At 52.6% G+C, this 11,175-nt stretch overlaps 1 pseudogene; it reads left to right on the forward strand.

The window, feature by feature from the left end:
- Nucleotides 1–234: 234 nt before the first annotated feature.
- LOC135972147 (ultra-long-chain fatty acid omega-hydroxylase-like) lies at nt 235–6,041 on the forward strand (annotated as a pseudogene).
- The last annotated feature ends 5,134 nt before the right edge of the window (nt 6,042–11,175 follow it).

The raw sequence follows: 11,175 nt of genomic DNA on the forward strand, positions 1-11,175 counted from the left end.
CCATGCACCATCCACTCCCAGGACCTCAGCACCTGGCTAATCCTGGCCAGGAACATTGGTGCATCAGGGTGAAAATGCTGCTCCTGGATGTGCAAAAATGCTCCACAATCAGCCAGGCAGGTGTGAGAAATAAGACACTGGAGGCTGTAAATCCTTTGGGGCAAGGACCATTCCCTCCTTTGTGTCTGCATCCTGAAGCCCTAGGTGAAGATCTTCAACCAGAGCACTGACATCATGTATGTGAGTACCTCCCCTCCCACCACGGCACCAAATCCATGCCTGTGCCTCTGGCCCCTCCCATGGCATATACTGCCCTGGCACCCGCCAGTCTGCCCGGAACCCTCCCTCCACGGCAAACACTGCCCTGGCACCCTGCCCATGACCTTCCCCCCACGGCACACGCTGCCCTGCCACCTGCCACCCCCAGCCTGCCCGTGTACCTTCCCTACACAGCAGACACTGCCCTGGCACCCTGCCCCCTGCCCATGTACCCTCCCCACATGGCGCATACTGCCCTGGCACCCTGCCCCCCGCCAGCCAGCCCATGGACCCTCCCCGCATGGCACATACTGCCCTGGCACCCTGCCACCCGCCAGCCTGCCCATGTACCCTCCTTGCATGGCACACACTGCCCTGGCACCCTGCCACTCCCATCCTGCCTGTGACCCTCCCCCCATGGTACCCACTTCCCTGGCACCCACCAGCCTGTCCATGTACCCTCCCCCCATGGCACACACTGCCCTGGTACCTGCCACCCCCAGATGCCTGGGACCCTCCCCACACAGCACACACTGCCCTGGCACCCTACCACCTTCCAGACTGCCCGTGACCCACCCCCCACGACACACACTCCCCTGGCACCCTGCCAACCCCCAGCCTGCCCATGTACCCTCCCTCCATGGCACACGCTGACCTGCCACCTGCCAGCCTGCCCACCTGCCGCACAAGCTGCACTGCACCTTGCCACCCCTAGCCTGCACCTTGCCACCCTCCCTCCATGACACATGCTGCACTAGTGCCCTCCTCCCGTGGATTATGCTGCACCAGCACCCTGCCCTCACCCCTACCTCCCCACACCCAATGGAATATGCTGCACCATCACTATGCTGTGCCCCTGGCCCTGCACCCCTCCCCCCGGGCATATACTGCACCGATACCCTGCCCACCCGCCCGCCTGCCCACTGCTCTTCCACCTGCCCCCACCGCATGCCCAGCCTGTCACTGCACCAGTCCACTAACCTCCTCCCCGTCTGCTTGCCTATCTCAGACGCTGGCCCACCCACACTGCGTGGGCACTGGGCTCTGCAGGGCTGTCCCTGCGGGCAGCTGCTCGGGTGCGGCTCTCACAGGCACTGTTCTCCCACAGGCCAAGTGGCACCAGCTGGTGGCGTCAGGCTCCACCTCCCTGGACATGTTTGGACAGGTCAGCCTCATGACCCTGGACAGTCTGCAGAAATGTGTCTTCAGCTACAACAGCAACTGCCAGGAGTGAGTGACAGGGGGGCAGCTCCCCCAGCAGGGCCCCGCGCTGACCCTCATGGGGGGAGGTCAGAGTGGGGAGAATGGGCTGCAGGGTCCCTCCCTTCCTGGCCTGGCCCCAGTGAGCCCGTCCAGATTCACGGAATGGGTCCCTGAACTGGAGATCCCAGCCCCAGGGAGGGGAGGGTGTTACTGCAGGCCTGGGCAGGGGCAGCGGGCCTACTGGGCAAGGTGAGTCGGGAGGTGTTGGGGGGTTGCTGTAGCACACTGGCTAAGGGCACCTGAGTGTGTCTCCCCCTAGTGGTTGCACCGGGCCCTGGTCAGCACTGGGGGTGGAGCTCCTTCCGCTCACTGCACAGAGGCTGGTGCTTGGTGCTTCCACTCACTGATCTGTCTGCTAACGCCTGTGGGGTCGGCATGGCTGTGCTGTGCTTCTCTTGGGGATGATCCTGCTGTCGCATGCATCTCGCTGCCAGAAAGCTCCTCACCTCAGTCCTGTCACCCCAGAACCCTCCTCACCCCAGTTTATACATGTACTGCAGGGCCCTCGTCTGCAGCTTGTACCTGTTTTACTGCACATTAGTGTAGGCAGCCCCAGGCTGGCTGCGGGACCTGCTGGTGCAGGCGGGCCGGGGGCTGGCTGCGGGACCTGCTGGTGCAGGCGGGCCCTGGCACATTGGCTCCCCACCATGGAACCCTGCCACCTGCGAGTTCAGAGCGGACCCCATTGCCAGAAATGGGAGTGAGGGCTGGGCCAGCCTCACCTGGCAGCGATGGGGGAAGTGGCTGGTTTCCTGGCAGTCAGGAAGTCAGTTCCCACCTCTACCGCAGTGAGGTAACCCGCGACCCTGGGGAACCCAGGCAGGACTTGCTCACACCAGGACGTCCCAGCCCATTAGCCTGCTCTGGGGAGGAGTCCGAGATCGGCTCCCGCCAAACCCACGTTCATTCTGTCCAGCTGAGGGGGAGGGGCACTTCTCCATCCCTGCCAGGCCCAACTGAGGTGCCCTGAACACCACCCATCCCCCACAGGCACCCGCTGAATGACCAATCCCCCATGCCCCGCTGCCATCGCTGCCCCATGAGGATGGGGCCCCCTGACACCCCAGACCCCGCGGTGCACCCAGGGAACAGGCTGCGCTAGCCTGGGGGCTCCTTGGGCCTGTCTGGGCCATGCTGCCCCTCCCCCCTCGTGTCTGGGGCTCTTTATGGTCCCTGTGACTGGGGTTCCAGGGGAGCCAACTGAGGTCACTCAATTGGGGTGAACTGCAAAGAATGGGCAGACAAGCCCCCAAGCTGGTGGATATTCCAATACTTAGATTTACCAAGTCAACACAAAACAGCTTCTGTTGTACCTCACTGGCTACTCAGAAGTCAACAGCACAGTGCCCTTAAAGCAGCCCAGCCCCAGGCCTCCACCCAGAAACCCAAGTCAAATATGATGAGGATCAATGAAAATCTTATTCATCATATAGCAGAAAAGGTTCTACCAATCCCAAAGGATCGGACACGTTACCTCCCGGGTTAATGAATATTCCAGATCTTACTCAAATACACTCTTACAGCCAATTCTTATTAACTAAAGTCAAATTTATTAAAATCAGAAAAGAGAGAATTGGTTAAAAGAACGGTATACATACAGACATGAGTATCATTCTTGAGGTTCAGATTTATAGCAGAGATGTTGAGCTTTGTAGATGCAAAGAGTTCTTTCAGAAATAGCCCATAGGTTACAGTCCAATGTTCATATTCAGGGCGGTCCTGTCAGACCTGGGATCTCAGACCTTGTGACTTAGGCTTCCCCTGCATGAAGCCTCAAGCAGATCTGAGATAAACAGGCTCAGGACCCAATGGTCTTTGATACAACTCCAGGCCTTCTTGGACAGGTCTGAGTCCTTAGGCCAACAATAGGCAATCAGAGCCACTTTGAAGTAGGTCCATCACCGGTAATTAGCTACCCGAATTAACATAAGGCAGTTGCCTGTTTTTCCACCATTGGCAGATGATTGGCTATACATTTCAAAGAGAGATGAATACAGTGATGATATCCTGCGTTTACAATTCATTTAAATGCTAAGATGTTCTTTTGATCTCTGAATTAACAGAATACGGCATAGACAGGGACTGTTTGATGACATCATTGACCTCTATCAATAAATACGTAAATACACAAAACCACAAACATCATCTCCCCATATGTTTTTAAGGGCTGAATTTGAGTCATTTATCCTGCAGGATGCTTAACGCTTTCCGGTCGTGCGTCACAGTCCCACGCTGGCTAAGCCACAGCAGCCGCCAGAGACACCCGAGCTCAGTCCCCTCCCCGCCGGCCAGCCCGGAGATCCCGTGGCTGGGAGATCACACGATTACTCTGTTGCGAGGCCCAGCCCCCCGGGATCCCCCAGCTCTGATCAGGGCCCCGCCCCAGCCTGTCACATTCTGACCTTCTTGTGTTGCAGGACGCCGAGTGACTACATTGCGGCCATCCTGGAGCTCAGCTCAGCTCCCTGGTGGTGCGACGCCAGCACGCCTGCTCCTGCACTGGGACCTCCTGTACCACCTGACGCCCGATGAGCGGCGCTTCCAGCGCGCTTGCGACACCGTGCACCGCTTCACAGCCAACGTGGTGCAGTGGCGCCACCAGGCCCTGAGCTGCCTGGGCAGGGCGGCCTGGCTCAAATCCAAGCAGGGCAAGACTGTGGATTCATTGACATCCTGCTCCTGGCCAAGGTAACGCAGTGGGGGGCCTGCCCCATAGGGAGGTCACTAATGTCCTGCTATTGGCCAAGGTAACACAACAGGAGGCCCTGCCCTCGGGAGTGTGGTGGCTCGTTGCCAGGTGGAAGGTGCTGTGTGATGTCTGTCGCACCAGACTCCCCCGAGCTGTCTTCCCAGCATGCTCAGTGTGGAGCACTATGAACTGCACTTGACGACATGGGACCAGCACCTCTGGGGAGCTCTAACACCAGAGCCAGGCTGGGCATGGGGGGAGGGGGAGCCCACCTTGGGACCTGGGGTTGTGGGGCAGGGCAGGGGCTGCCTCTTTCCCTGGGCTGGGGGGAGGGGAGATGGCCTAGCTCACTTCACCCAGAGATGTCCCATCCTCCCAGGCTCTACATACAATCAGTTTGGGTTTGTGCCCTGCTTCTTCACAGTCTGCCCAAGATCAGAAGAGAGACAAGGTGGGTGAGGTAAGATCTTTTATTGGACCAACTTCTTTTGGTAAGAGAAAGTTATTACCCCGCTTGTGAGCCACTCCAGACAGCTTGACAAATCTAATCCTAGAAATGTAGGGCTGGAAGGAACCTCAAGAGGTCATCTAGGCCTTCCCCCATGCAGAGGCAGGATTAAATACACCTAAATCATCCCTGACAGGTGATTGTCTAACCTGTTTTTAAAATCCTCCAATGATTATTTCCCCAGGTAACCTGTTTCAGTGCTTAACTAGCCTTATGGTCAGTTTTTCCAACCTCCGTTTCCCCTACTGCAAACTAAGCTCATTACATCTTGTCTTGCCCTTGGTGGACATGGAGAACCATTGATCACCATCCTCTTTAACAACCTTTTATGTATTTGAAAACTTATCATGTCCCACCTCAGTGTTCTCTTTGCCTTTGTTTCATACCTTTCCTCCAAGGATCTGAAAATTCTTCAGACTCTAGTGAATGGCCTACCATTCTCCCCGAGTGGTACAGGAGACTTAGTATCCCATTTTACAAAAGGGTAGACATACAGCGAGGCCAGGTGTTTTTAACACAAAGACCACATGAGACAGTACTCATGCTGAGCTGCCTGGCACTGTGCCGTAATCACTGGACAAACACTCCCACCACGTGGCAGAAAGAAATGTCTTGATGATGAATTAAATTTGAACAGCGTCCTAGTTCCATATTTAAACATGATTCTTCTTGAAGGTCTTAGCACTTGTTTATCATTTGCATTTTTAAATTACTGGAGCAGCAAGTGTCATGGAATCAAAATACTCAAAAACCAGTGGGAGAACATCAGGAATCAAAATACTCAAAAACCAGTGGGAGAACACTTTAACCTGTCTGGTCATTCAGTGACAGACCTGCGGGTGGCTATATTACAACAGAAAAACTTCAAAAACAGACTCCAACGAGAAACTGCTGAGCTAGAATTGATATGCAAACTAGACACAATCAACTCCGGTTTGAATAAGGACTGGGAATGGCTGAGCCATTACAGACATTGAATCTGTCTCCCCTTGTAAGTATTCTCACACTTGTTATCTAACTGTCTGTCTGTACTAGGCTAGCTTGATTATCACTTCAAAAGTTTTTTTTTTTTTTTTCTCTTAATTAATTGGCCTCTCAGAGGTGGTAAGACAACTCCCACCTGTTTATGCTCTCTGTATGTGTGTATATATATCTCCTCAATATATGTTCCATTCTATATGCATCCGAAGAAGTGGGCTGTAGTCCACGAAAGCTTATGCTCTAATAAATTTGTTAGTCTCTAAGGTGCCACAAGTCCTCCTGTTCTTCTTTTTGCGGATACAGACTAACACGGCTGCTACTCTGAAAAGTGTCATGGAGTGAGATTGAATATTTTGAAACCCAGTGATGCAAAAAGAGAGAGATTACTATGTGTAGAGCAGCGGGGCCCTGTAATTTTATTTTGAGACAAAACTGTCAGGTTTCTTTTCTCCAGCTTTAGGTTTTATTGAATTGCAATGTGTATCAGAGTCTAAATGCAGAACAGCAGAGAGCAAATCTTTGTCAAGGCCAGTTCTTTGTTCATAGCTAGGGTTACCATATTTCAACAAGCAAAAAAGAGGACGGGAGGAGCCCCGCCCTAGCCCCGCCCCTTCCCCTCCCACTTCCCGCCCCCCCCAGAACCCCCAACCCTCCCCCCGTTCCTTGTCCCCTGACTGCCCCCTCCTGGGACCCCTGCCCCTAACTGCCCCCCAGGACTCCACTCCCTATCTAAGCCTCCTTGCCTCTTGTCCCCTGACTGCCCCAACCCTTATCCACACCCCCACCCCCAGACAGACCCCTGGGACTCCCACGCCCCATCCAACCACTCCCCACCCCCTGACAGCCCCCCCCAGAACTCCCAACCCATCTAAACCCCTCTGCTCCCTGTCCCCTGACTGCTGCGATCCCTCTCCCCACTTCTACCCCCTGACAGCTCCCCCCCAGAACTCCCAGCCCCCTACCCCCCCCCGCTCCTTGTCCCCTGACTGCCCCCTCCTGGGACCCCTGCTCCTAACTGCCCTCCAGAACCCCACCCCCTACCTAAGACTCCCTGTTCCTTGTCCCCTAACTGCCCCCTCCTAAGACTCCCCCCAACTGCCCCCCAGGACCCTACCCCCTACCTGTACCCTGACTGCCCAAAACTTTTTCCACTTCCCCCAAAAAGCCCCCCCCCCCCCGTTTCTTGACTGCCCCCTCCAGAACCTCCCTGGCCCCCTTACCCTGCTGCTCAGAACAGGGTGTTGGGCTCTGTGCCAGCCGGACACATGGCTGAGCTCCCCAGCACAACAAAACCCGGTCCCTGGCCCTACACAATGCTGCCGGACCGGGCTGCAGGAGGAGGAGCTGCCGGCCGGCTCAGAATGTAGGGAGGAGGAAGCTGCTCCGGAGTCCAGCCCGGGACTTTCCTGCAGCCCTCCCAGCTCTGCTCTGCCGGGGGAGGGGGGAAATCCCGGACATTGTGAGTGCTTTACAAATTCCCCCCGGACGCTATTTTTAGCACGAAAAGGAGGACATGTCCGGGTAAATCCGGACGAATGGTAACCCTATTCATAGCATTTGTCTAGCTCTTGAGGTGTGATGCCTTTGGAAGGTCAAATCAAGGTCAGAAACCAACCAGGATAACCAATTTCACTTGTGTTAGGCTGGCAATTGCAAAACAAATGCAGGATTAACTGTTTTAAACTGGCAATTTTTTTAAAGCTCTACCAATATTTGTTTCCTTGTCCTCCAATGTCAGCATCCATCTGTTGTCTTGTCCTTAGACTGGAAGCTTTTTAGGGCAGGGACTGTCTTTCTGTTTCAGAGTAACAGCCGTGTTAGTCTGTATCCGCAAAAAGAAGAATAGGAGTACTTGTGGCACCTTAGAGACTAACAAATTTATTAGAGCATAAGCTTTCGTGGACTACAGCCCACTTCTTCGGATGCATATAGAATGGAACATATATTGAGGAGATATATATACACACATACAGAGAGCATAAACAGGTGGGAGTTGTCTTACAACAGAAAAACTTCAAAAACAGACTCCAAAGAGAGACTGCTGAGCTAGAATTGATATGCAAACTAGACACAATCAACTCCGGTTTGAATAAGGACTGGGAATGGCTGAGCCATTACAAACATTGACTCTATCTCCCCTTGTAAGTACTCTCACACTTATTATCAAACTGTCTGTACTGGGCTAGCTTGATTATCACTTCAAAAGTTTTTTTTCTCTTAATTAATTGGCCTCTCAGAGTTGGTAAGACAACTCCCACCTGTTTATGCTCTCTGTATGTGTGTATATATATCTCCTCAATATATGTTCCATTCTATATGCATCCGAAGAAGTGGGCTGTAGTCCACGAAAGCTTATGCTCTAATAAATTTGTTAGTCTCTAAGGTGCCACAAGTACTCCTGTTCTTCTTTTTGTCTTTCTGTTCTGGCTTTGTACAGCGGCTAGGACAGTGGGGTCCTGCTTCATGCCTAACACTCCTGGGCACTACTGCAATACACTCAAATACTAATATGATTGACTGTATCGCTGTAGTGCCTAGGAGCTCTAGTCTTGGACCAGGAGCCCATAGTGCTAGGCGCTGTACAAACACAGAACAAAAACATGGCCCCTGCCCCATAGAGCTTCCAATCTGGGAAGTTGGCAGTTCTAGGTCCTAAGCATTTTGACAGGGGATGGATCACTTGGTGATTACCTGTTCTGTTTATTCCCTCTGGGGCACCTGGCATTGGCCACTGTCCGAAGACAGGATACTGGGCTAGGTGGATCTTCGGTCTGACCCAGTATGACTGTTCTTATGTTAAAAATTAAGTGGGGAACTCAATGAAAACGAGACACTGCATCTAACTCAACTGACTTCAAAGGTGCTAAACTTGATCATGCCAGTACAAGTGTGATCAGAATCAGGTCCAATATTTTAACCTTTACTGAAAGTCAAAGCTAACGTCACTCGTTTCTGGGCTGGTGAACACTCATTGGGCTTGTTTGCCGAGTGCACAACGGAGCAGATTTGTCAGGCACTGCCGCTTTGAGACAGCCATTACTGAATGCAATGAAGCCTGACATTGGTGTGTTTGTTTAGGAGGCCCTATATCTCCTTCTATAGAAATTCCAATCTGTTCGGGATCGGAACAAATAACATTTATAGGTCAGCGAAGCTCAGTATGAACAATTTCACTGCGATTATCGCAGCTTACAGACTGAAGAGGGAACGTCAGTGTTTAGATGCGTCTGAGGAGACATGGGGAAGATGCTCCATGCACAGCCTGCATGGAAGGGGTTGTAATAAGCCAGCAGACAGCAGTTTGGGAACTTTACGTTTTCCATGGCATCTTTAAACAAAGCTACAGGAGACATGAGCAGAGCCAGCAGAAAGCAACTAAGTTGCATCAAATGAACCAAACTGCAGGAACTATTGTCTTCAAAGTGCTTTTGACTCTGAAAAGAGAGACTGTCTAAATTCCATCAAGGGGGCCCATGTCCATCATCTCTCTGAGACGCCATAGTAAATGTGCTCACCTTGCAAGCAAGCAGAGGTTTTCTTCTCCTCACCCTGCAAACTAATGCCAGGATCAAAGAGTTAAGCTGGGCTTTTGTCCTCATGCACCATTGCCTGTAATAACTGTTCTGTGGGTCAATTTAAATGACACATGCACTTAGTTGGCACAGTAGTAACGGATTAAGATTATGAGCAATCAGAACATAAAAACGGCCATACTGGGTCAGACCAATGGTCCATCTAGCCCAGTATCCTGTGACAGGGGACAATTCCCTGTGCTTCAGAGGGACTGAACAGAACAGGTAATCATCAAATGATCCATCCCCTGTCGCCCATTCCCAGCTTCTGGCAAACAGAGGCTAGGGACACTACAGAGCATGGTTTTGCATCCCTGCTCATCCTGACTAATAGCCATTCATTAGTTTATCTAGTTCTTTTTTAAACCCTGTTATAGTCTTGGCCTTCACAACATCCTCTGGCAAGGAATTCCACAGGTTGACTGTGCGTTGTGTGAAGAAATACTTCCTTTTGTTTGTTTTAAACCTGCTGCCTATTAATTTTATTTGGTGACCCCTAGTTCTTGTGTTATGAGAAGGCTTAAATAACACTTCCTTATTTACTTTCTCCACATCAGTCATGATTTTATAGACCTCTATCATATCCCCCCTTAGTCGTCTCTTTTCCAAGCTGAAAAGTCCCAGTCTTATTAATCTCTCCATATATGGTAGTCGTTCCATACCCCTAATCATTTTTGTTGCCCTTTTTTGTACCTTTTCCATTTCCAATATATCTTTTTTGAGATGGGGCAAATCCATCTGCACACAGTATGCAAGATACGGATGTACTATGGATTTATATAGAGGCAATATGATATTCATTCTGTTAATGTTGCATTTGTTTAGTCACTATTCAGTGTCCAGCACAACAGATCCTTGTCCATGGCTAAGACAAATAAATAATCACAATGATGATGCAGAATAGACCCAAGCTCTCCCTCCTGTACCTGGGCTGGCTCTGCAGAGTTAAGAGGAGCAAAATGCAACAAATCCTCCCCCTTCTCATTTTTGTCACTACAGTCACAGCTCTGATTCCAATACATACACACACACACAGCAGGCCAGCTAAGGAGAGGCCATTTTTAGACAGTCATGTTTCAGAACAAAAGCACGTCATGGTACTGAAGTGACATCTTCCAGAGGCCCCAGCATGTGCCGGGCAGCTTAGTCTAAGCAGGGCAGCCCATAGCTCATGAGCATACACCCCTCCCTACTTGACCACACTCCCAGCATACATAGGGTTGCCAGACGTCCGTTTTTTGACCGGAACACCCAGTCGAAAAGGGACCCTGGCAGCTACAGTCAGCACCGCCAACCGGGCTGTTGAAAGTCCAGTTGGCAGTCCTGCAGGTCTAAAGCAGGCTAGTCCCTACATGTCCTGGCACTGCGCTGTGCCCCAGAAGTGACCAGCAGGTCCGGCTCCTAGGCAGGGGGGCTCCGTGGCTCCGTGCGCTGCCCCCACCCCGAGCACCAGCTCCACACTCCAATTGGTCAGGAACTACGGCCAACAGGAGCTGGTGGGGCAGTGCCTGCATGTGAGAGCAGCACACAGAGAGTCCTGGCCCCCCGCCTAAGAACTGGACCTGCTGCTGGCCACTTCCTGGGTGCAGCGCAGAGCAAGGACAGGCAGGCAGCCTGCCTTAGCCCCACTGCGCCACTGACTGGGAGCCGCCTGTGGTAAGCCTGTGCCCCAACCCCAAGCTCCTGCCCCAGCCCCGAGCACCACCCACAAACCCAGAACCCCCTCCTGCACCCCAAACCCCTCATCCCTGGCCCCACCCCAGAGCCTGTACCGCCAGCTGAAGCCCTCACGCACTCTGCACCCCAACCCCTTGCCTCAAGATGCAGACCCCTCCCACATGCTGAATCCCTCAGCCCCACTCCCCAGCCTGGAGCCCCCTCCTACACCCCAAACCCTCATCCCC

This window comes from Chrysemys picta, chromosome 22 (assembly GCF_011386835.1).
Source record: "Chrysemys picta bellii isolate R12L10 chromosome 22, ASM1138683v2, whole genome shotgun sequence".
Classification (NCBI taxonomy): Eukaryota; Metazoa; Chordata; order Testudines; family Emydidae; genus Chrysemys; species Chrysemys picta.